Source organism: Gnatocerus cornutus, chromosome 6, assembly GCF_029298725.1.
Source record: "Gnatocerus cornutus isolate USDA-ARS CGAHR chromosome 6, icGnaCorn1.1, whole genome shotgun sequence".
Classification (NCBI taxonomy): domain Eukaryota; kingdom Metazoa; phylum Arthropoda; class Insecta; order Coleoptera; family Tenebrionidae; genus Gnatocerus; species Gnatocerus cornutus.
Genome location: NC_142238.1, coordinates 7,992,496 through 8,014,586, shown reverse-complemented (window position 1 = coordinate 8,014,586; position 22,091 = coordinate 7,992,496).

The window sequence follows — 22,091 nt, the reverse complement described above, 5'->3', positions numbered from 1 at the left end:
TAATTCATAATTGAATAGAATTAGTTTCTTGTTATAGTTCCGTTCATTTTAACGTGACTTGATTGCTACAATTTAAAAATGTAGCAATTAGTAAGAGGTAAAGAACACCAAAAATCGAAGACATTTAAAAAAATCCTTAAAACATCTAAAAAAAATTGGGCTGAATCTATGCAGAAAATAGAGCGAATCTGAATAAACTAAAAATATTTCAGAAAATCACAAGGCCAGTTTCATAATTATTTAAAAGTTCCTTTAAAATTTAAGGCGGATTTTTGCTATAGAAACAGATTGTTGAAACAATACTTTAAAGGAACTTTAATTAAAGTCGCCTTCAAGGGATGTTTACAAATTTGTAATTCGATGTAGACTACACAAATTTGAACAAATCCACCAAGTTATAGTTATGAAAACTTTGAAATAAAGGAAAAAAGCATCTACATGTAGACATCGAGGGGATTCAATGGAATTAAAAAAATAATCCAAAGCAACCAGAACAAAGGATACTAGAAAAAATTCAAGACCGTAAATTATAAATTATGAACACTAAAAGCCTAATAAAAACAACTTTTAATAAAATTTCAACAAATCAATATTTCTTTCACCTAGAGACTGCTGCGGTTTCATTAAATTGAAATTCTTGATAGTCAGACATGACAATTAACACGTTATTCTACCACTTATTAGCTAAAACGAAATAATTATTGCCGCTTTTTTTACTTTGAGCGTATTATTTACAAAGTTTACAAGTAATAAATCTCGTTGCTTGGTAATTAACCGCTCGTTTTAATATCTACATTTTAATTGATTCGATGCAGTCATTTGTGAAAGTTGAAGTCAACAGAATAGATGGCAGTTATATTATTATCCTCACACCTACTATCCTTGACTCCACATAAGCCTAATATAGCCGCTAAAGTCTTATTTACTAGCCACTTAATTAAATGTCCTTGTTGAACCAGAGAACACAGATAATTTTCCTGTGATTTGCATAAGTGTATCTGCATTTAGTCTTGAATCCTACATATCATTTAGAGCAATATTTGTTTTACATATTAACTATTAGTGTATCGGCAGTTTATGACTAGGTGACATGAGAAGCACTGTTGCACATTTCTCGCCTACATTAACACATATTCTGCTATTTACAGTTGAAACTGCAAAAGTAGTAAAACACGGCATTTTATTAGAGCAATAATTGCACCGTTGATGGTTGTGACATACCTATTCGAGTATCATAAATTGAGAAGAAGAAAAAAAAAGTTGCTTCTAACTGTGTTTCCCACAGTCTTAAAATTTTTAGTGTCAGCTAAGATTGAATTAAACTCTTTGTTTTAAGATGGTTAAAGCCCCATCTCAAAAGGTGATTGGAATTGGCGCTGGCCGGAAAGTGCTCCATTATTATCCCCGCCATTAATAATCCGATATCGCTTTTCTTACAGGTCACTTGTCAAAATAGCACTGTATGCATACGCTGCGGAAATTAATAACATTGAATAATTACACATTATAGAAGGTTTCATAATTAAGATCTTATCGCAGCCGCACTGGCGTTTCGTTAAACGGCTGAAGCTGTAAAAATGCAATATAATTAATTCAATTAGCACCTTCCATCGGGCATAACAAATTAAATGTTTCCTTAATAGTCTATAGGTTATTATTAGAGACCGGATTTGAGGTGAAACCCTTCAGTGATTAGTTGATTACCTATACTTTAGAGATTTCGGTGTAATTATTTTGTTGGTTTTATGCAGAGCTCTGTAAATGATACGATGCGTGCTAACATTACCTGCATTACCTGTTTTGGAAAGAGTTGGAATATTTATTCAAATTGAGGAGGCAATAATAAATTTTCTTTTTTTAATTAATGGAAGTTTGCTTCCAAGCAGGAAGCCTCGCCGCAAATCTCGTCCTAAAACCAGCAGATTGCGCTTGATTATGATACAGCAAGAATGTGTGCAATGTTGTAAAAGCTACCTTCACAGTTGCATTGGTCACAACGCGGGCTTTTCGCGCCATAAATTTCATTTACATAGGCAGCAGTCCTCGACTAGAATGCGAACTGTAACTTAATGGATACTTTAACGGTTTCGTTTCTAAAGAGTCGGTATTGTGCAGGACCGAATCAATGCTATTTATTTGTACGATCGTACGTTTAATGAGCAATGCCGGACTGGTTTTCTCACAATAACGTCCTGCGGTTCGTGCGTTTAGTAGACCAGCAGGAAGTGATCGCAGTCGTATTTAATCTTACCGTAAGTGATTGATGACTTTTGCATAGATTACGCAGTACATGGACGGTAAACGAGGATACTTACTCTTGTCATTAGATTTAGATGGAGTTTTTCGTTTTGCCTCTTTTTGATTAGTGCCAGAACTGGTTCGCTTGGAAAAGTTTGGACGCCATCCATCAGCTCTGGCCTGCAAATGAAAACAATCTAAATAAGAAACGGGAGTTAAGGAACCTATAATTTTTATTCTAGTTGAAAATATTACACCGGGATCACTTCAAAGGACGCCGACAGGATTGAATAATCAGAACAGACGTGCTATTGCAACTATTATTAACTGTAGGTACGTAATGATTTTAGATCTCATGAAAGAGTCATTAGTTCCTTTTTTTGCTTCTAAAAGGACAGATAAGAATTTCGTTGCAACAAAAGTGCATTGTGTGTGCCTCTTTTGAAAGATTTTTTTCATTTAGTTTGTAATAACTTAATCGACCAATCGATTCAATTTTATTGTTTCCACAATCAGTGGACACGCTACAAATTTTAAAACAAAAAGTTGTTAGCCTAATGTAAATTAATTCTGGCAACAGCATACGATTTTAATTAACTTTATCAATTTAATCAGAGCACGAAAAAATATTTTGGTTGTGCATCAGAAGGCTTTAAGATTAATAGTTTAATGAAATTAATTAAATTTTGGCAGTGCCAAACATTCCTGATTCTACTGTTTATTTTTCTTTTGTGCTGGATTCTGCCGAAAAGTGTTGTAATAAAAGCGAATTAAATCTTTAGACAGCAGATGCGCTTTGTGATGCATATCTATTGACAGTTGCATTTTTCCCACTCAGCCCTATTTTGACTTGAAGTCAAGACTATTGACTGATCGTTACACAGCAATTTAAATAACGAGGTCAACAAGCAAAAATGGTTTTCTCTTGATACGCCATAAAGAATTTTTGTGTTGAAAACAAGTTAGCAATAGTTATTTAGTTGAAAAACCGCTTTTCATTGAAGATAATTGTCACAAATGCTATTACCTGTTGACAGAGTACTTAATTCATCTATTTTATCAGCACGATGCAGTTTCAAAACCATCTCGTATAAAATTACTGTTGAAAGAATCAAATTAAAGATTTCAACTCGAGCATCAGTTCAAATAAATATTATTTAAAATAGTCTGTTGTTAATCCATATAAGGTGACCATTAAGTAAATTATGGATATTTATGGTAAACACATGAACGAAGATAATAAGCGAAAGATTCAGCTAATTTGTTCACTTCATCCGGAACGAAAATCAATTAATTTATTACATCATTAGACTTTCTAATGATGACAATCAATTATTTTATTACTGATTCGGCGATACGTATTTTACAGTTAGACCAACGTCGGGCGATAAATAATAAAATAAATTATTATAATACTCTTGTGAAGCGATTATTAGTGATAATAACGCAGCAAAACGCTGAATCATTGCCAGAAGCCCAATGGTAGCGTTTTCGTTATATTTGACGTATCATTAAATTGTGAAATTTACATAAATTTTTTGATTGGCATCGACCGTCTTGGATACAAATTGTTTTTAGTTCGAGAGGCTTAACAGGGTCGGATCCACATTGAATTTATTATTTATCTCCTGAGCTGATTACATCTTGCATAACAAAGCGGTTGTTAGGTCTCAACACGGGACCACTTGATGCACCAAGAAGTTCTACTTTGTGAAGAACGGATACAGAACACTTGCACTGATGAGGAGAATTAAAACTGTTATAAACACCTGGTGGAGGATGTTGTAGTCATCAAAAGTGTGTCGATTGAAGCCGAATCGCGCGTGTTGGACGCCCACATCTTGAAGAGGCTCTCCAGTAGCTGGTAGTTGACGGAGCGACCCACAGCGGAGTGCAAATGGCATTCGATTAATTTAATCCAATGCATAAATACATCAACATTTATTAATGCAAGGACTCCGACAGATGCCCAAAACAGAACCAACTAAATAAAATAAAAACATTTTTGCTTTGAGGATCGGAATAGATAGCCCCCGCTGGGACATATAAACCAAGAATACTTCTAATTAGATTTTTACTTTGCAGCCCCGGCTACAATACCGACTATTAATTACCTCATTAGTTTTCATTACCAGTTGCGGCAATGAGTTTGTAAAAATCAAATAATTAATTTGAGATACTCGCGCGATAAATTCTTTTATAATGAAATTAATAATCTGTGTTTAATCTGCTTGTAGTTATGACTCTCGAAAAATCGTACACAATTAATCTTGGACATTATGGGTTTGAAATCGACCCACAGCCCACCTTGGAATGAAATGCGGCCTTGTTATGGAAGAAACGACACCCATCTGTATAATGCACTCTCTGGATGTTCGACTTTATCATTGTAACACATGGTGAAGATAAGGTGGATATGACCCAGTAAAAGAATGTCATTTCGTTTCAGCTCGGATTAAAAGTGAAGATCCATTGATGCAAAGCTACATAATAATTAAATCCGTAGCTGATGGAAAGTCGCACAAATATCACTAATCTAATTTAAATTAGACAGTTATGGACGTTGTTGAAGTAAAGCCTGCATTATCTTCAAGATACAACACAGAGATAAATTAGTATAATTGGTAATATGATAGTTTTATGATCCTTATAAAACTACCTGTTATGATGAAATTGTAGCTTTTTATTCATTACACATTGGACATTGTGAATAAGCCTCTCAGTTGGAGCTCTAATCGTACAACTTATACTTTCCAGGACCGGATCTACTCAGAAACATTTAAATGAAATGAAAAGCTGAACAGGTTCTTAATTAGTTTTTTCTGGTAACGTCAATTGAAGTCTTTCATTGTGGTTTAATCTGCAGAAGTCTTTTATTTAACATTTGGTCAACTTTTGTGTCATTTATGCGTGTTTATGGTACGGTCCTGCTTTGCTCTTCTTGTTGCACAGGCCCGTGCTCGGCACAAGCTTCAGGTTAGCCCACGCAAACAACATTCAGAATAAAACAAACCCACCGGAAATATAACGCGTTTAAACATGAATAATCTAATGAGCATTGTTGGTGCAAAAAAAAAGCCGAGCGAATGGAATCCTTGGATGTTTTTAGCAATGCCTGTCCTTCGTCGACCATCTTTTGCTTTTAATTTATTCAATCAAGTCCGAGAATCCGACCATATGTTTGTGTTGATGAATGCATATAAGCTCCGAGCTTGTATAATTTGAATTCGAACCAATGAAATTAAATCCTTATCCAAATAGCTACATCAACGTCATTAACGGTGAAAGCAGGCTTAAAATCGTCCTCGAAAAAAATCAAAATAATTTTTCTCCTCGTCAATTATTATAAAGCACTCAAACGGAGATGAGTTTGTTAATTTCCGATGGCGGTCTTATCGGTGCTGTGAGCTTAAAAGCTCTCACAATTAAAACTAAAAGCTTAATTGGTACTTGTGTGACACGGTGCTGATTGGAAAATAATACCATATAGAAAAGCAAAGTTGTTTATCTTCCCATTATAAACCACTTCATCAATTATCGTTTGTTGTCCTTTGTAGAAAACGTGAGACAAGCGGGTAATAGAGTGTGACTGAAACTTAAAGCGTCTGTTCAACTGACTGACAGCCCAAACCAAAACACGTTCACCTGTTGAACGACGACCAGCGATTAAGAACACCGATATCCGGACCCAACAGATACCTACAGGCCGTTTTCTCGCTCCTACAGCAAAAATCAATCATTGTTATCCGAATTGCTCCAGGGAAAAATAGATCTTTGGCCGCAGGATAGACATCCGGAAAGGAGCTTTTGATGAATAGATTTACTCAAAAATACACAGATAATACTTTGGGTGAAATGGGACTCGGGGCAGGTTTATTGTCCACTTAATGGGCTTTGTTTCACTAAAAATTTAATTGCCTAATAAAGCGAAGATATTTGTTTGCACGACAAGCGTTTAGTTGTCTGTGTCCTATCTTTCATCTTCTGAAAACGTCAAAGGAGCGAAGGCTATGAAATTTTGACGCACCCCGAGACAATTTGTTAAACAGGATTCTAAAAAGATAAAAATCTTTTATATGTTAAAACACGCTGAAAAATTAAACTGTCGCAATATCCCAAAACAAATTACTTTAGCAAGAGGTTATTAGCACCAATTTACACCTCCGTCTCTGTTTGGAAAACATCCAAAAACCCGCAAAAACGAGCGAATGTAATCAAAGATGACTATCTCTACTAATATTTGCATTTTTGCACCTGAATGACAGATAAGAGTTTAACTAATTGGGCTGATTGCTGGTGGTCGACGCGACAGCGCCGATTTTCATTGTTCTTTGTACGTCGTAGAGAGAAGACGAGACAAAGGTCAATGATATAGAAGGCACCCTCATTGTTTCATATTAGGCATGGGAAAGCGTCCTTATAAATAATTATAGGTTATTATGGTCCGTGGAGATTTTTAAATTTTATATCTGATATAATATTTTATTCTGGACCACCAACATTGATTGAAACCGTATAGAAAAGGCCATCAACGTACATCTAGGATTATTTTCATATACCTGTCGAGATCGCGTAAAACGATACGGAAATTAATAAATATCCTAGGTAATTGTTATTTATATCTTTCCACAGATATCAGTCATCGTATTAACCGAAACCCGATCGCGCATAAGTCAGAATTTCTGTAAAAAATTAGATGCACAGTGGACGTAAGAAGTTTAGATTTATCTTCAGGTGGTTTGGCCAAACAAGCGAGGTGGAACATAAAGCCCACGCAAGTTCTTTCTTCAGCTACCGCAATGTTTTAACTATCATCGTACATCATAATCTCAAGCAGAGATTCGTATTGGATACCGTTTAATATGCCCACCGGTATTACCTTTAAACACTTTTAGCACTTTATCGATCTTGTATGGATAATAAATGAAAAAAACTCATAAAATCGTTTTCATGTGAAGAAAATCTAATGATCGCCGGTTGTACAAAGAATTTCGAATCTAGCTGCGACTTGTGACTACTCATCCTTATAGATAATAAACCGAAATAAATGCAGAAGTAAACATATTTATTACCGCAGGGCCCTGTAAATGGCCATTTTCTTTACCATAAAAGACTCGGCTCGCGCGCTACAACATTTTAGGCGCCAGAGCTATCTTCATCATAAAAATCAACGGAGATATATTAAATCTTCTTTTAAACGGTATAAATATTCAAATTTCGACAGGAGAATTACGAGGAGCGCCCCGGGCGTCCCTTAATGATTTATTTCGCAATTCTTTTAGATGATATTACGATTATAGTCTTGAAAATAAATAACAAAAGAACTGTTTTCCGGCAGATTTATCACCGATCGCATATTTTATTTAGTCGCGACAAATTTTTAAAAGTTAATCAAACTTTTTCTTAGCTGGCAGAAGAAAAAGACTCTCATATTTTAGTTTCATCGTAAATCTCTTGTAGAGAATGACGACTTGTTCTGGAAATATTATGAAGAGATGGATAAGGAAAAGAAAGGAAAGCCACAAATCAATTGCCATAAGCTAATTTTATTATTATTGTAAGGGTAAAGATTGAGGTTATTATTGACAAAATGACAATAATTATGCAAACGTCGCGGTAGTAAACCTTCACGTAATAAGCATGTTCGAACATTAATTAATTGTTTATTAATAGTTGTATGACCATAATAAAGTGATAAATTATTTTTATGGAAGGTATATTTAAACGGGATTTAAACGGGACTTAAACTATAAAAGCGATCAACGATCATACCTAGAAGACAAACAGAAAAAACTTTCGAGATTCTCAATTTCTCAGATTCATTCTGAATTTCAAGTTAACAAATTCAGCTTTCCTAGAAATTCAGTTTTTTCAATTTCAGAAATGGATATTTGCAGTTACTATACAGGTGTCCCAGAACTCGCGCCCCAGAGAGAAAGGGCTTATGGAGGCAACAATTCTGAACCAAAATTTTGAAGCCATAATTTTTTAACTTATAAAATAACCGAGATAAGACAAAAAAACTGTAACCAAACCGAAACTGCACAGAATTTGAAAGGTGGTAGCTATGGACACATACTGTCATCCATTGGTCGGTTAAACATTAGACTCTCGTTGCCTAGCAAATTGGGATGGCCATTTACTCCACTTCTCGAATAAGCTTTCGGGATTGGTTGTTCACTTTTTATCAGTTCTAGAATACTATTTAACTTAGTCAATTTTTGTTTTGAAATTTACCATCTGTATTGCTGTCGGCATCCTCCTTGTTCTCTGGGGTGCGAGTTTGTTTTTATTAGAACTTCCCACTGCGGCACCAGCCCAAAAATTACCAAAATTTCGAATTTTTGTGAAGGATGTCGAAATTTTATTTCTATTATACCTACGTCTTAAAATAAAAATTTCTAAAATCTGGGTCTTTTGCTCTGTGATTTTGCAATTTGGTAGACACGACTCAAAAATAGTAACTTCCCCAAATTTCTAACACTAAAATTACGAATTTTGGAGAAAGATGTCGTGTTTTTTTTTAGGTTTTAAAAATAAAAATTTCTGTTATCTGCTTTACAAGTTTGCAAATTGGTAAAGTACCTACGTAAGTAAGTAAGTTTCCTAACGGTAGCAGTAAAATTACTAAAATTACGAATTTTAGTGAAGGATGTAGGAATTTTTTGTAGGTTTTAAAAATAAAAAAATTTAAAATGTAAGCCTTCTGCTCTACACTTTTGCAAGTTGGTAGAGTTATAACACGACTAAAAATAGTAGTAAAATAGTAGGGTATACAGAGTGTCCCAGAACTCTTTAAAATGTATATCTTCTGCTCTACAATTTTGGAAGTTGGTAGAGTTGATACACGGGTCCGAAGTAATAACTTCTCCAAATTTCATAGCTATAACACAAAAATTACCAAAATTGGGAATTTTAGTGAAGCATGAGGAAAATTTTTACTACGTCTTAAAATTAAAAATTTCTAAAATTTGTGTTGTTTGTCTTCATATTTTTTCAATTTGCTACAGTTATTACACGACTCAAAAATTGTAACTTCCTTAAATTGCATGACTGCAGCACAAAAATTATCAAAATTACCGTTTTTTCTTCTTGAATTTCAGATTATAAAAAAGTCTTTATGAGGACAATTCGTCTATTTGTCAGATTTTAAGATGTTCAGGGCCACAAGTTCTTAGTTTTTGCGGTTTTTCTATTTTACCACCAAACTTTTAATTTTGGTTCATCCTGTATTTTCAGTTTTCTACTTAATGAATTATTAACTTACTTAATTCTTATATTCTAAGATATGTAGGTAATCATTAAAACGCGGTCTGGGCAGAGCAGAAGAAGAATTTATAGCAGCAGTTTTTTGCCGACGGAAGATGATTAAAGTAGGCGAATCCGTTCTTACGTCCAAATTGAGACACTACAAGTAATAAAGTCTAAAAATCCGTTCGATTTGTGTAGGTATCAATAAACTTTTATTACAAATAATAATTATAGATTAAATATATCCTTATATCTTTATTCCCATTAGTACGAAATGTTTTTGGTTTTTCGACATTTGATAGCCGGTTTTCATAAGTTATCCATTAAAAATTCTGCTACCCACTTTCAGCCACATTAATATAGTCTTGATTTATAGAGATGCTTACAGTAATATTTTTCTAGTGGGTTGAAATTAATTAAAGAAGGTTTTTTAATGGTGTCAGCAAAAACATATAGCTACCTACACGTCACCTAACCAAAACTCAGTTCGTTTTAGTTCTTCTTCAAAACTGACCTCGGTGTCAATAAGACAAATCTATTTCTTGCGGCAAACATCTCTATTGTATGTAATTCTGATAAGTGGTAAGACGGCAAATTTATCATGTTACATCCAAGCAATTGTAATAATTCTTGACGTATATAAAAAGTGGGTGTAAAGAGCGAGTTGATCGACAAGTCTGTCAGACATGTCATGTTCGTTACCTGAGAAGGATCTGCGCGTGCCAGCGAGTTATCCTCATTGACATAATTCACCTACATTACGTGTCCTTCTCACTGCTTGGATTCTTTACGGACCTTCAACTTTAATGAATTTCAGATTAATTTCCAATGACGGTTGAATGAAGACTTGATTGACTTGTTACCGCCGAATAAATTTTACGTTTTTTCGCCAGCTCTGGGAGCAACAAACTTTTCATATCTCTGATGCATTCATCACTAAAGAAATGAGTTAATTCCTATTTTAATGGTTCTTAGACAAACGAATTATTTTGACAAAGTGGGCGCCACTTAACTCCCGCTGTTGCACAACTTTTAGTTTTAGGCTCTTCATGAAATGTTGTAAAATCTCAGGTTTATGATCGCTTATAGAAAAATGGAATTTTAATCAAGGCTCAAAGTGGAGCTATTAGAAATATTCAGGTTTATGCAGAGAGTTTTGTTCTTTCTAAACGCTTATACATAGGATAATAAATGACGAGGAAAAAAATTAACTTTGAAAATTAATCTTGTTGCTAATTGGATTTGTTTAGTAATAAGCAATATTTTTCAGTAGCAAATGTCAAGACCACTTTTTTCTCCTCTAAGGTAATGAAAGTTTACAAACTAGTGAGTCAGACAATTTTGACCAGAATTTCGTTAAAATACCGATAATATACAGTGTGATACAACTTCAGTTATTTAAACCTAACTGTACTTTTTCATTCCACTTAAATGGGTTTTTTGTTTGCAAGTTTTTTCCCATCACCGCCGATTATATTCGCAGATTGGTCATTTCTTCTTCTTTTTGGCCACAAATTTAGTGACCAGGTACATTTTAATTAATCGACAAAAAGCTGCAAATACCCATCTCATCAAGCCTTAATTTAGCTCCTTTAATGCAGCCGCCAGGAATCTTCTTCCGCTGCACCATCACCCAAAACCCATCTGCCTTCGTTGTACTTCTCTTACAACGCTCACCTCCTGAGTGCTCAGACAGGTACGAGCGGTGGTCGAGCCGGAGGGTGCGGCTTGCCAGTCCCACCGATGCTATCTGTCTTCCGTCGGCCGTCTTGCACCCCTCATCGGTCCCCCCTCAGTGGGCCCCGGCGCGAGCCGCCGGAAAAAATCCTAAGCATTCACTAGACACGCACCTTGCGCTCGCACGTGTTATCAAATCGCACCCTAACTCGAGGGTGCTTTGACCTAGACACGAGAACGACGCGCCCCTTATTGCTACCACTAGTAAATTACCACCGTGAGCAGAATCGCCCCGATTCGCCGACAGTACGCCCTACTACGAGGGTTTATTTCTAAAAAACACGCGTTTATGAAAGTCGAAGACGTATAAATCCGGGTAATAAAAGCGATCCTTGAGAGGTCGGGCGCCAGTGGCGTACAAGCAACAAGAGAGGTTATTTTAAACAAAGAACAATGGGATGATGTTTGATTCGCTGTTTTTGGAAGTGTCAATAAGGCGAAGTCAAGTTTGTCTGCAAATAACGTGGAGACTTCAATGAGCAGTGAGGGAAGGAGCGAGTATAGAAAAGGTTTTAAGTTTCGAGAATATGTAACAATAGAACATTTCTCCATTTTTATTTATTACGACGATAAATTTTAAACGGATGTCGAGTTTTATAGGAAGAATAAATTTTCTATTCAACAGCTCAATTTTTCGTAATCTAGACTTTCTTTCTCTTGATCGGACCTCCACGGCTCGGTTTCAATTATTCCACACGCATCGTCGCTTTACTTGATTTACTCCTTATTATCAACATTTCTTATGCGTGAAAGTTTAGTAAATCTTCCGGTAATTCGTGGATCTCTGAATATTCAAAGCGTTTTACCTACCTCAATTTGACCTTTTAAATTAGAATTACCATAATGTTGGTGATTTTAGAAAAGCTAGCTTAGTCACGCACGGGTGTTTAATCATATCACTACAGGCCATAAAACATATTTGTCATGAATTCACCCAAGGTGGTAGGGCGTTGTGTGTTGAAAATGGGCAGAAACATATATTTTGAGATTTTTCACAGTTTGTGTCACTTTTTTGATTTAAAGTCCATGATATTTCAAGTTTGTTGCAGCAATAAATAGTTGCTTTATTGGAACACGTGGTGTTTTAATTAATGTCGTTTTGATAAGACAGCACGAACGCTCATTTCGGGACTATTCCGGTATTCCAGTCATTGATTTGTTCACGTTTTAGTCTTAACGGCGGCGTTGATGTCTAAAGCAGTCACTGACTTACCTTTTAATTGCAGAATGCAATCTCATCAAAGCTTGCATGACCATACATGATATGCATAGATAGCATTTTGCAATTGCATGAAATTCACAAGCTCCAGGCACAATGCATTTCTACCTTGCAACATATGTAATACAAATAAACTAAGTTAATTTATTCATAATACAACACATACTCTCCGATCTCGCTTGAGCGAGCAGCTTGCGTTCAAATAAAATTTTAAACTAATCGACGTTTACCCGATGGAACGTGAAATGTTTTTTTGGTCGTTTTTCCTCGACCCGATCTCTGATTCTGTCAAGTTGTTGGGTTGTATCCGAATTTATTTCAGCCAAAAGCTCCACGATTGGCTTGTTCTTTCACACTTGACACAATTGAGAGATTGGGAAGATTGCACTCGTTAGAATAACTCTCGCATTGGCCTGGCCAAAATCCTCAAAGTTACAAATTGGAGTCAGGAGATTTTCTGCCGTCATTTACACATTTCTCCTTGCGGAACGGAATCTCGTCCTGTTGCCACTGAATCCGAGAAAATTAATGTCTCTCCATAAAAGTACGAGAAACTCGCCGTCTTTTCGAATGGACGAAAGTGCGACCGAACAAGACGCGCGCAACTCCTGTCACAATAATTAACAACAAACTATTAACAACCGCAAAATAGTTTGCATTCCGACAATAAATTTACACATATTACAAGAAAATTGTCGAGTTCATTAATTCTTCGACTCGCGAGTTATTTTCCAATCGTTTTGACCAGATTCGTATTGTTATTACAGATACATTCTTCGTGTAATCGTGTAATAGAAACGTCGACAAGTCGCATTCTCAGACGGAGCGTGTCTGCGAACCTTCATTCTTACCGTAATTAATTAACGAGATCAACCCATGCCCGCCCTCCTGGTCGTCCATTATTTAAGGTCGTTGAGTATTTCACTGAAAAGAAGAATGATTACCTAGTAAGATGACGTTGGATGCGTGGAGAGTTGTGATAAATATCATTCGCCAGCGTCGTGAGGTCGAACGTCAGCTACCAACAATACTTGATTCAAATCACAAGCAAACTTAGGATAAAATAAAAGTGGAGGTTCACGAAACCGGAATGAAACTGAACTTGAAGAGAAAATTCACATTCAGGGACCATTTCAGTCGTGACAAAGCAATTGTCGTTCTAATTAGCGTGAATCCTAGAGCCGGTCCTTAACTACTCTCATAATTTTGTTAATTTTACTACCTGCAGCTGTCTGTGGCTAAGAATGCGTTATGCTCAATGAGAGATGCTATTAGTAGCTGGTTCTGCAATTTTAGAAGCGAGTTTCCATTACAAAGTAATATGACATCAGGATTTATTCGAACGACCAAGGAAAAAGCTGGACTTACCGGTGCTTCTAATCCACCATAAGTCTGTTATATTTGAATGCGCAGGAATCTTAAGTCAAACGATACAAAAAAATCTCCCTTTTAAGAAGATTAGTTAAGTAACACTTTGCCAGTTAAAAAAAGTAACAGAATGAGGAAAATCGCCTACGTCAGAACAATAAAATTTTCAATTAAAAGTCCAATAAAAGTATGCAAATTTCTTATTTTTAGTTGATATCGCAAGGATTTTAAATCATCCAACACTCACGCTTTCTTTGTCCCTGTGAGAGATTTATTACTTATTCGACAAACAAATTCACATTTCGTAAGATGGTCCTTAAGAAAAATTCTAACTCTGAACACAATACCGATCCGATGTATCTCCATCGCCGTTTATTATTCAAATTTTTGTAACGTTGTAATATGTTAATGTAGTTTCGAAGTATCTTCATAAATAATTCAAATCAATAACACTTTTCGCGATTTCCGTTCGCCTAATTTTGACAGACAATACGGAGGTAAAAATACCTATAGTAACAAAGCCATCAGATATAAGAGGATAATAAAATGTCAGATTATGTAAATGTAAGACACAGGGTAGAACAACATCGTCGTGGCTTTATTTTACCAAAACGACAGTGTCATTTGGTCGTAAGATAAATAAAATTTCTAAAACAGCCATTATACTAAGTCCAATAAATCTTAAAACAAAATGCCGACAGAAAATATCGGATTACATAAAAATCAAATCTTTTACACGCTCTATTAAGGTGAGAGTTTTTTTGAATATAATAATATTATTATCTATTATGAACGCATGATTGACGGTATATGATGGCTTTGTGTATACAATTAAAAAATCTTCGCATGGAGGGGCCCGCGGTCATAGGGAAACCTGCTCAGTTGGCCTTTGTTCCAACATGGGCCATAACGGAAAATTAACTGTCGAAAAGCAATTAATGAATTACCAGAATGGTGTAAAAATCCACAATCTATCCATTCTTGGTCCAAACGTGTCGGTAATCATAATAATTATAATGATTCCTTCAATAAAGCGAGTAATTGAATTTTATTAATCGATAAATAAATGTGAGACCGATGTAGAGGCGTTGCATGCTGGTACTTGTATCTTCAAATCGTCGTCTAGCGTGAAGTGAACATGAATATAGTTGTTTGATATTTTTGCATTTGCATATATCTCGGCTAGACTAACGTTAAAGAGTTTTTTGGTTTTTTTGCAATCCCGTAAAAGATTGTTCACGTCACATAAAATCTAACGATTTATTAATAGTTGGTCACTGCTTTTAACTAATCTGGTGGTGGTGGATCAACTATTTTATTTTTCTTTTATCTTCTTCATAATTTCTTTTGGTGGCGATTTATTTATCTTTGGCCACCGCTTTTCACAATAACCGTGTCGGCGCACCTCAGGGGTTCGTCCTTGGGCCACTGTTTTTAGCTCGCTCATGCATATTGATGTTTATAGAAGGATTATCCCGCGTTTTTATTTTCGTTCAGGAACTTCAAACGACGTTGCGTTTCAGGTTTCAGTTGCATTCAACAGGTTGTCGCTAGTGTATCCATGCGAACAACGATTGGCAATAAACTGATTAAAACAGTTAAAGTCGCAACGAAGAGACCGTTTCAATTATTGCACCGTCCTTGAACCTTGTGTTAATAAAAATAACGAAATGCATTTTCACGTTTTTCTCTCATGAAAGCAAGAGTCGTAGCGGGGCAAGTCTATAACAATTAATAATTAGTGGCAATTTACCATTTAATGATATGTAAGAGTACATAAACAATAGCATTTAATACAGTGATTGCTTGTGCACGGCTTCGACAGCCTCAGGGAGCAAAGACGTTAATGAACAGGGACGCTGTAAGAGGGAATTCAATTGATCGGTGTAATTAAATTTGCAAAGCACATGATAATGTGCACTTGGCTTGGTTCTAAGCATGAACAATTTGTCCATTTCGAAATGAATGAGTGTTGGACGGGCACAAGGACACATATTTAACTGTCTTGTTTACTTCATGGAGGCATTTTATGTGGCTTCAGGCGGAAATCTTTTCGCGTTTTATTTCATCATGTGTGGTTTAAGAGAAAATGCCGTTCTTGCGTTAGTACACTTCCAGCTAGTAAACCATTTACTTTAAATACAACCAACAATAAACCGCAAAAATTGAAAGTCACTGTAAAATATTTTAATGAGAGACACTGACTTGAGGCATACACCAAGAAACAACAAAGAAGTTGAGGTAAATCACGTTAACAATAGAACGAGAAATTTATTATCGGTTTTTATGTTTACTACTACTGATCAGATGGGCCACATTTATCAAGTGGTAAAGAGAAACGAAGGAGTCCTAAATTCCAAGTTTAGGCGGCTCACACTAAATTACAAAATAAATTACAGTTGAGCTCTATTGGCAATTCGCAACTAGTTCAGAATAGGTCTGTCTAAACCAATCAACTAGACGTTTGAATTTGATTGGTTTAGAATTGAATTTATAAATGTACACACCTTAACAAACCAGGTTTTAAAACGTCAGTCAATGCATTGAATTTCAATTATTGCGGTCGTATAATTTACCATTTAAATAACTCTATTTTTACGAGAGATTTCCCTATCAAACTAGCACTACTTTAAATCGCGTGTGATTTAGATATTCAAGCTGTAGTACCTACCTAAAAATTATATAAAAAACTCTTTAAAAAAGTAAATTAGTAAATTAATATCAAATACTTAGGTACAAATATTCAGGAAGTTGTCAAGGATAATTTTGAATTTTTCACTTCGTACAGATCCGCAATATTTTAGCATAATCAAAATAGAAAATAGAAAGAATTTCCAATTTTTACACAATTGTAGTATTAATTTCCATACCGTATTGGCCTAGTGATGACCTGATGATGTCCAAACGAGGCTTTAATGTCCGAAACAAGGAAATTTATCGGCGATAACTGACTACTTTTCGCTGTTTCCAGCTGAAACATCGTAAAATTCTCATCATTATTAGCAACATTAAGCTTTGCGTAAATCTCAAGTTTTGAGGTCCTTGATTTAGTATGATAAGTCGCGTGGTCAACGTCCTATTCTTGTTTAAGATGACACTTTCTGAAATCTCTGTTCCACAATGAACATCTGTATTTATATTCCCTGCAATAATATTGAGAGGGTCGTTAAGACGAGCTAATTACTCGTTAAAAATATCCCATCCTCGTTACAAATATTACGGTTCTCGTATTTGCAATAAATTTATCGTTGCCTCAATAAGAACGCGGTAATTAAGTTTTTAAAGTCGTTTAAGAATCACATTTTACAGTTCTACTTTATGTGTATACGAAGCATCATTATCCAACACGCACTTAAGTATCAATCAAATTTTATGAAATTAACGTAACATTACATAAGCGATAAAATACTTACCAGAGGAGATAAAATGTAACTGTCGCAGAATCTTTTTTCTTTTGGAAGCATTAAAACTCATAAACGTCGCTTTGGCTTTAATGAGGGAGAAGACTAATAAATCTAATTACTTATTCATCAGGCCGGAAAGGTGCTGATAAAGAGAAGAAAAATACAATTAATGGAGTAAAATTCGTAGACTTCATTCATTACGAGACATGATTCAGACGGGTCGAGACCGACAGGAGAGCGCGACCCAGGGATCAAGTGGTAGTCATTTAAGTCTATTGCCGAGCTTGTTGCTCTTTCTGTCTCTACAATTATGACCGACTTTCGTTTGGTAATGGTTTCAACACGAAGTTGATGTAACACTGTGAAGAGCACCGCAGGAGCGCACTTATCGCCCCATATTGTTTAATAGCTTGCCATAGAATCACACTGGTCATATTTCAAAGTCTTTTCAACCATTCTCAGAATGGGACGGTTACTTCTTGTGAAATTATCTTCAGATTAATGAAAACCAAATTTTTAAACGGAATGTCTATTTGTACTTCGATTATTGGATACGATTAAGCATATAAACACATCCGATACAAATAAGGTGATTTGTATAACCATTATGTAGGCGCCCACGAAGTTTCCTTGGTAAAAATGAGAAACCTCCACCGCTCCAGTCCTTCGATCGGATCGTTTAAAAATTAAAGCAACATTGTTTCCCAACTAAAATAAATCAGGCAACCGAATCTCACCTACGTAAACATAAAATATGCCTTTTCCCAAATCTTTTATTAAAGAAAACACAATTCAAAGCGTGATTTCGCCTTCGATTCGTTCCACCTCTTTGCGGGTTACAAATGAGTCGTCGGAGAGATTTCGGTGGATGGAGCGTCTGTGGTCGCCGCCGACAACCCGATCTTTATGACCTACCCTTATGTTTGACGGCAGGAGTCGCGGTAATTGAGATTTATGACGTAGTGGACGTATAAATTAGGTTCCAATCAGTGTGGCCATATGATTCAGTGTATATCTGAATGAATGAGGCTAACAAATTGAGTTTATTCGCGGTCTGAATGAAGAAGAAGAGACCAGATGGCCGCCAACGGCCGCGTGGGCCCATTGCGTTTTCCGTGGGCACGGCTCGCGACGGATGCTCTGCATTATTATAATGACGGGCTCAGCGTGTCACTTAATGCTATGGAAAATAGTATTGTTAAACAGAAATAAAATGACTGAATTATAGACAGGAACGTACACCACACTTCTCTCCAAGAGCTGCTGCTATTTAAGGACGTTTGTACACTAAACAAGCTACTTTACACAGAAGACTACAATGCTCTCATAATGGGAGATATTTGTACAAGTGAATGGGGTATGTTTATGTTTGAATAATCGGATGTCTATTGCTGGAGAAAATATGGCAGTGGATGCTGCATACAATAACTGAACCGGGCTCCTGGATGCAGAGGCTTGAACAATATGTTACCAACAAACACTTAACGTGATCAACAATTTATGCACCTGGGAACAACCGCTAGCTGCTGCGAGTACTTAAACCAAAATTTATGTCTAACATATTCAAAAATTTTAAAAAATTGTACCATTGGCTACGCTCAATACAAAAAAAACTACACGGACCGTTTACCGATTGGTACAATTACTGCCACAAATGCAGCACCTCTCCTAAGATATTGTTTTAGAATTATACTTGGAAGTGCGATAAAATCAACAATGTTATAATTAAAACTGTCGTTTGCCGCCGAGATTTCTGCGCCTCCTCTCATAAAATTTGTTAAAAATTCTTCTTTTTAATAGCCTCTTCGAGGACTCGTTGACTTTAATTACTTAATCTGCACGAATCTTCTTGCGGGTATTTTCGCTTAATTCCCATGAAGTCATAACACTATAAAAATTCGATCTATTTTAAGATTGAATTAAACACGATCAAAGACAAATTTTATCGAAAACTCGCCATAAAACGTCCAGTGAAACTCGTCTATAAACAACGAACCGCGTAACCTACTTGTAAATATTTTATTGTTAGATTCGAACAGCTATTCTGCTCTATTTCCAAAGTGCAATCTGACTGACGAATTTATGATGTTTAATAGATTAATGGCGCCCCGTAATAATGTCTGCAGATAATTTATACAATGACTCCGTTTAATGGTATTAGAAAAGCTCGCGTTTATAAACTGGTCTGTTGGAATATGTGGTAGGTATGCAGAGTGGTGAATTATTGCGATAATTACGTCTCCGGCTGGTTATTAAAACAAAATTTCACCGATCCATTATTTTGTCATGGAACTGTGTCGCACGGAATGTAAATCAAAAATGTAATTGCTAAGAAACAGGGCCGGGATAAACAGCATGCGCTGAGTTACTTAACAGGTTAATAAGATAAATATTTTCTAAGCGATTTCACCAATTTTACTTCCATTAAATTTAGGTGAAGAGTATAGCACTAATTTTTCCATAAAAATGTGTTTATTGTAATTTCAGTTGTCGGTACCGATCCGTTTCTGATTGTATATGTTGATTATTATTAATACCCAGTCAGATTTAATCCAAAATTTAATGATTTTATCGAAACACAATTGCTGTTTTATAATTAAACATTATTTTCGCAAATCGTTACCATGGCATAAATGAATTTTTGTTATAAACCTTTGTTATGGTAATAAGATCGATTTCTCAAAGTTTATTCATGCCCAAAATTAAACTTTTCCCTCTAAATGTTAAGTAATTAGCAGTTTTTTTGCGTCAATCTTGCTCAATTTCCAACAGCCGTTGATATACAAGCTTCTCGTTTCTTTAAGAAGTGAAAAACTGGAATCGTTTATTACTAAGACAGTCGATCGTATACCAATCCGCGTCAATTTCAGTGATAATTTAGTGCAAGTGAACGCCAGACTCCCAGACCAATTAATCCGGCAAGAAGCAAAAAAATGTAGCAGTACTGTAAATAACCGATCTGAAAAAGGCAATCATTAAACAATTTGCATGCAATCTCCACGCAAACTAGTTTAATTCCTGTTATTCTGCAGTTTTTCCTTGACACGAACGACAGCAGCTTCTTGTAATTATCGACGATTTGATGATGTTAAACGAGCAGAATTTATTAATAAATGTATCGTCGTCGAAACACGCATGACCAAATTAAGCGTAATTTACTTGAAGGGAACGAATATATTGTGATGGATGAACAGGAGTCGTTTCTGAGGCACGAGAGCAATTTTTTGATGGCGAGAAACAACGGGAAGCATGCGGTCATCGATACTTATCTCATTATAAATCAGAATTATGTTATAAAGATAAATTGGCACGCTTATGTCATGGTATTTGTCAAACGGACGACAGGTTCTAATGCACGCGATTATGATGTGGCGCGAGACTGTCTCAATTAAGGATGTCGAATCTCGTAAAAACCAACGAGATGTACTAGGAAACTCTGTTTCTAAAGGAACAATTGGTGTAGAGGTGCAATTAAATGCATTTTTATTTGTATCTGCCATTAGTTGCTTCCTTTAAACCATTAATTACCCCATCATGTCATTTCGACACCTCTAAAGATCCCCAAGTTTGTGTCAGACCTCACACTGCCGCTCTAATAGCAGCCGAGGATAATAACACTGTTACTTCGACTGAACGTTGTAAGTCTAATAACGGCATTAACACCTCTCCATACCATCATATTATACTAAAATTACCGCCAGAACTTGTTATTAAAGTTGTGGAATTTGTTGTGTCGAAGATAGTGAATTGCACTCACCATACACAAACACAATTAGGTTTAATGATATGCAAACGGCAAAGACGACGCATCCAAATACGGCGATCGACTTTTCGAACCCTAAGAAGTGTGCAAGTTGCACAGGAATCCGTTGCATTGTATGCCTACTATTAATAAACTCTAATCATACATGTAACCATTCAAGAGGCATGGCATTTATGCAGGTGGTTGTTGCTTTGATAAATACTTACTGGTATTGTGATTGCGTCTCGGTGCACAATGCATCAAATTCAATGATTAGAGCCGATTTATTCAGAGGTGTGTGATTTTTTCAAAACCCTGACTAATTGGGAGGATAAGGTGCCACGTGAATGCAAATTCTAGCCATTAAAATTGCTTCTTTAAGCCAAGGGTAGTATCAGAACTCTGTTTAACTGTTTAATTTGGGGTTCCTTAAAGATGTTCCGTCGGTAGACTGGCGTAATTAACCATAAACCTTGATGGAAACTTGAATCCTTTTATCATCTTCGCGGATCAAAAGTGGATGTTTCCTTGTAAGTACGCAATAGTTACGCAACTCGTTTGTCAATTATTAAAAACAATATTGTATTCGTCATTCGCATTAACAGCTTGTTACACCCTTAATACGTAAACGTCGCCTTCTTCCCATTAAAGGCGACACTTCAAGATCCGCTTTGATCAGAGAAAATTATTCAGTTAATTTGAATAACTTTAACTAGAAATAAACTGAGTCCTGAGTCATATTTCTCTTGTTGCCACCAAAACGGCGTTTCAATCCCAAGCGAATTCCTAATATAGATCCAAGATCCTTTCACCAGTTGATGAAGAACGTCTCATTTGTTAAAGTCACGTGTCATATTTGTCTGAGGTTGATTAGTATTAACCGCTTCTATTACATTAAACGGTAATTAAGACAAAATTGAGTGCTTTGATGGCTTCATAAATGTCACCAAATTACGGGTTTGGACCTGGTAATTAAAGTTAAACGGTCCGATCTCTGAGAATTAACAGTAACAGTGACCGAAAATAAGGCGTAGTTCGAAGATGACGATGCGCGAAAAAATGGCGTATTTTTACATATATGCATCTAGAATCCGTTACTTTCGAAAAGTTAGCACACCTACGAAACAGGTCA